Raw genomic sequence first — 6,000 nt, 5'->3', positions numbered from 1 at the left:
GTCTCTGGCCATTTCACTTGAGTATCAGAAATTTGGGTTCCTGTCCTAAATCATCGATTGCTGATTTAACGACTTTCTTTTATTCTACGTCCATTAAATTCGGTAAAAAAAGGACCATGAAAGAAACTATATTTGAGGAGATAAGAGAGATTACAATTACAGTTTGTACTCTGCAATAGAATGGATTTCTACCCTTTGTTCTGCCATTTCAGCATGAATAATAGCTCAAAACTACCCAATCAGACAAAAAAAATGTTTTTTTTTCTTTTTCCCCTGATACTTTCATTTTCACCCAGTATTCACTGCTGCATGCTGATCTCTTCCAATTGATCACTCTCCTTGTATCGTCTGCTGAATGTAAACGCAACATTATCAACTTGATCAATTTGATTTGAACAGACGGCAACACTCTTGCTGGGTTGTGACTGTTTAAGCAGGTGCTGTTCAAAGATTTTCTCACTTGCCAAAGCAGTGTTTACATGTATGGTTTCCTATATAGATCGTGGACGACAAATTGTTGTTGCAAATCAAAGAATCAATGCACGTTCTCTGGTTGGCTAAAGGTAAATCTGTTTACGGAAAGCAGAGGCTTGCTTGGTACCAGTAAACATACCCACTAGTTTTGTCCAACTCATTCCCAATGTAACTCTTGTAATGGGAAGGGGGGAGGGGAGACAGCAATGTTAAATTAGTTGAAAATGAAACTTAGTATACACTTCCAAAATAGAAATGAAAAATCAATTATTCGTGACAGTTTCCACGCTTGGCTTTTGGAATAAGTTGCTGTTGCATTTGTTTCAATTTGATGAGACAAAATATGAAATGTCAACCGAAGAAGATGTTGCACCAATGGGTATGAGGGAACTCTGCTTTTTAATTAATATGTCCAAAGTTGCCGCTGAGCAGTCTGCGGAAGTTTTAAACTATTGCAGAACTGGTTTGGAAGTCGCAATTTGTTACTTTGCCTCCAGCGGGTTATGATAGGCTGCGTAATGTGTGTGAGTCATACAAGGCCAAATAAAGTTTGTTTGGAAACTAAAACTATGATGAATTAATGCGCCGTGGCCCGTCCAGCCTTTGTTCAGCTTATTGCAATGACATGGGATCTCCTTCAAGTGCGCATTGTGGTTGAAATAGGGCAATGTTCAAATCTTTACAGCATCATTTCGGAAACTCTAAGGGAAAGACTTATGCACAAAAGATGCAAGAGTTGAGTTCTCTCTCCAAGAAACGCAGATATTACCACATCCAGTGTGCTTAATAAATGTCTAAACTAAATACAACTGCGCTTATCCTGCTGCAGAGCCGTTTTGATTGAGATCATACATCGCATGTTGCACCGGGATATTGAACCTACTATTCCTGAGATTAATAAGTACCCATTGTCGGTCCTCCATATGCATTATTTAATGGAGGCCATTTCTGACACAATTAACAACCCGCTATTTACCGCGTGCTTAGCAGAGTTTATGAACATTATAATTTTTAAAAAATTCTGGCCATATGGGATTTATTGAATACTGCCTTATCTTGGTTAAAAAGTGCATGAAAGTGATCTTTGTGGTGGACAGGCCAGTAGAATGCAGAGGCAGGAATACGCGCCTTTCTTACCTGAAACTGACAAGCTTTCAATATTTCCCGCGGGAACTCAAGTCGGGTGAATGCCTCAGAATCAGACTAAAAGCAACATCCAAACTCCATATTGGTCCATGTAAATATATTTCTAAATGATAGAAAACTAAAGTTAAAAGTATCTGTGATCGTACTTGGCCTGTGCCTGTTATGGGTTGTAGTGGCCGGTGGCCACAAGGAATGTGGCCCTATTACCATTTTGTTTTGTCCCAAGCTGAAGCTGGCCCCTTTTCACCGCACTCTATTCATTCAAATCACCGCTCGCACTCTTTATTGTAAGAGACGGGCTTTCAGGCCCTGAATTGTTCCGTCTTAACAATGAATTCTTTTGTTTGCGTCCTTCTTTTATACTCTACCATAATGCTGATGGTACTTCAGGCCCAGGTCTCTGCAAATGTTTGCAAAATTATACCTTTACATCTTGTGCTCAGAAACGGTTGCCCACCACAAATCCCAAAACATTGTTTACGCCTAATTTGATTATAAAATTCCAAAACGCATCAAAAGGGCACTAGCTAAAGGGCAACTCTTATCTGGGTGTGACTGATACTTAAAATATGTTAATAATCTCTAGCACACATTATTGGTTGATTTAAAAAAAACTTATGAAATCAAAGCTAATTGGGATTCAGAGCGCTAAAGTTATATATTGGTGGTGTTCTGCATTCTCCACAGAACATTGTATAATGATAGGTACGATCAACGCGCTCACATGAAAAACAAACTAATGTTGGGTAAATCATACTGCACATCCTAAAAGGGAGCTGCCTTGTAAAAAAAAGCTTATGTAGTTTCAGCGAGAGGCGGTCCAGCAGTGCGTTTTCTAGACATCTGATGTGAAACAATTATATGTCTGATTTGGTTTTAGCTGTAAATCAAATATGGCCTTTTGCAAATCCAGAAGAACTTGTATCCATCTTGAGTTGAATTGATGAATGATTTGTCAGGCAGGGATTTCCCGCTGTGACCACGGACCCGTCACTGGGCCAAGAATGTAGGCATGATCAACCCGGACAGCAGTAACAACAACAAAAAAATCAGTGACCACAGCATCTGAGCTATTCCCAGGGATGGCGAGTTACATGGCATTGTCCTCCAAGCTAATGACGAGAAAAGTGCTAAGCATGAAAAGAGCCCATTAAAATAAGGCCAGATTTGATTGTCAAAGCAAACATTACCAAAATATTATTTGGGGTTAATCAGCTACGAAAGGCCTGACTTTTATGTTTTGTTTGTACAGCTAGATGTGAAAATATTAAGCACTGCGAGGCGAGCCGCGTATTATTTTGTATATAGGGTGGCTGTCCTGAGTAACCTATTGACCCAATCAATGGATGTGGTAAATTGCTTCGCGGTTTATTGGTTTGGGTTTTGCTGGGTATTGCGGCTGCTTCAAGAACTGGATTCGTTTAAGCAGCATGTGTGTGAGCTCAGGAACATATGGAGGGGAGGTTTGTGCTTACATCGACACACTAACATAACACTTTTTAAGTATTTGTGAGCTGGTGATAACGTTTCATCTGTGTATAGAAATCGTGGTTTCCCATGGATAAATATTGACGTGTTCTGCACATTTTTTTCATCTGATTTTCCTTTTAGATGGATGCGCGTGGAAATCCAAAGGTTTACTTTCCACTAGAGCCACTGTGACCAGTGTCCACTTTAGCATATTCAAACAGACACAATGAAACCTGCTTTGGTATTTGTACTTTTAAAACACGCAGAATCTTTTTTTTGTTTTTTTTTAACCCAATAAATTAGGTGCTATTCGATTTGATAAAGCTGCATTTTGTTTTTAAAATAGTGGTGTATCAGATGATTTAGAGTGAAATAATTCCAGCATTCGAACGTGCAATGTGTTGGGATATGCGTTTATTGCTCATGTTCCATGTCAAGTCTTGACTTACCTAAATCTTAAACGACAGGACCCCTTCTGCATGATAAATAACACATTTCCAATATCCTTCTGCAGTTGTTAATTTTGATTGTTTCAATAGATTAGTTATATAGAAAACAGTTGCTAGAAGATTGTTTTTGAAAAAAATACATACTACTAAACTAAATTAGGAAAATTAAGAACATTGCTCTCAGAAATTAATCTTTGATGAACATCGCACACCTTAAAATGACCTTTGCCTTCCATGACTATTTGTCTATCCGGAGACTTTGGCCTTCGCTTGAGTTGGTTATTTGGGTTTTTTTTAACGCGGATTGTATAATCCGGATAGAAAACGGATACACTGTTCAGACACGCTTGCACATCAAAGATAACGCAATAAGATTTGCTGAAATTCGGCTATCTAGTTCAAAAATGATAGACGAGGCATGCAAGTGAAGCTTTCTTTTGAAAAAAAAGGATTAAAATTGCACAAGAAACAATACCCAGAATCAAAATTCATATTTACAATTATCTACTGTTGTTGTGCAGATGAACTGACAACCTATTTTATTGTGAATATTCGGTGACGTAATTCTGTCTTGAATCATAACTTGCAACACATTACTACATGAACTGAATTCAATGTGAATTAAGGTAAGAGAACATGTCACTCGACTTAAAACTGATTTACAGCATGTTAATACTGTATCTTTTTTTTCCAGTTTTTTTTCTCCAGCTGCTGAGGTTAAGAATTCTACTGTAAGGTGTGTCCCAACATTTCCAATCAGGAACAATCCCACGGATAATTCAATCTTTGAAACCAAACATCTTTTTTGCAACAACAGGGAAACGAATAAATATCAGTCGTGTTTTCAATCAAAAAAGAGGGATTTTCGCAAATATATATATATATGCGAAAATTCCTCTCATTTATTTATATATATATATAAAGTCTGGTTCGAGAATTTAATTTGTAATGAAATCCGGATTATAATTTGTGTCAAAGTTCCCAATGCAGATGCTTACATAACCAACCCAACAATGAGCATTGCTTGCATGCACGCCATTGAAGAATGTCTATGGAGGCGTGTAAAAAGGTTTTTGACCCCCTGATGGTGTTTATTTGCTGCCTAGGCCAGGGAGAGAGCGAAAGCAAGAGAGAGAGAGAGCGAGAGAGAGAGAGAGAGTGAGTGTGTGTGTGTGTCATTGCAATGCAGAAAGCGCAGCCTCGTTCAGATGGAGATGTGGGGGCCGAGGAGCTGGGCAATCCGGGACATCGGGCAGTGCAACGTCCCATTTGCCCCCAGCTCTGAACGATTTTCCAGTAAAATATCATCTTATTTTACAGATTATGAAGCATGGGTGGGGGGGGGGGGGGAGGGTGGCGTGTTGAAGATGTCCACAGCCTGAAGGTCGGGGCGACCGCCCTCTGCAAATGAAGAAAACCCAGGCGAGTAACTTTCCTTTTCAATGTACCGACGCCTATGTCGAACCTATTCTCAAATATCGGTGCGTGTTTCAGACATTAAAACAAAATTTTAAAAAAATCATTTCTAATGATCGGTGTTAAAGAGTAGATACCGGGCCTAGGCTAAGAAGATGTTGCAGATATATGTTGCAGATATATGCAAATTCTAGAAGCGATGGCCCGATTAAGAGGCGCACATGGGCCTCCTAGACCTCTGTGTATTCATATTTTGAGTTTCGGTCCTGTCCCTCGATTAAAATGTTACAATAATCACAATATCGAGGCGTGTTGTGATTCCGAATGTGGATAAGCGGATTTCCGCAGTTAATGCGGTAAGAGGGATGTGCGCCTTCTTTTTGAGTTCAATGCCTATCGGACAGTCTTGAATTCCAACTAGTACATGTGGCCAGGCTGTTCCCAATACAGACTTAGCAGCGCAAATGCGCGATGTTGCTGTGATCTCTGAATCATGTTAGTTTTAAAGTCAAATACAGACATCTCGAAAGATTTTTTTTAAAGAAAAACAAAAAGAAATCGATATAACGATCCGAAATGCTGCATATAGCTTGGCTCTTTGTCTCTCTCCGAACAGTGGGTGGTAGGATGGGGAAAGGAAGAAAATGGCGAGTCGCAATCATTTACATTTTCTTCCGGTATATCAAATCGATTTTGCCTGCCCTCCACTGCGGTCTATATGAAATGAAAGTGCAGAGTCTTAGGAAAGTACTTTATAATCAATGTTCAGAATCTGTACATAAATGCTTGTATTATATACGTAATACATACATTTATATTATGTATGTGTGTATGCATAATATGTAGTTAAGCCTGTGCCTTATATTGTCTTACGTGACAGCACAGGAAACTACATGCCTATCCCACTTCCTTTAACATTTTACAGTAATTTGTAAATAAACTTCAGTGTCGAGATTTTTTTCTGCCTAAAATCAAGAAACACTTTTTACAATCCCTAAATTATTGTTCATTTAAGTCAAGCCACAGTTAACTTCCATTTCTATTG

The sequence above is a fragment of the Carcharhinus amblyrhynchos genome, chromosome 16 (assembly GCF_965287045.1).
Source record: "Carcharhinus amblyrhynchos chromosome 16, sCarAmb.v2.hapA, whole genome shotgun sequence".
Taxonomy (NCBI): Eukaryota; Metazoa; Chordata; class Chondrichthyes; order Carcharhiniformes; family Carcharhinidae; genus Carcharhinus; species Carcharhinus amblyrhynchos.
The sequence above is the reverse complement of the archived record's forward strand: the minus strand, read 5'-3'. Positions refer to the sequence as shown.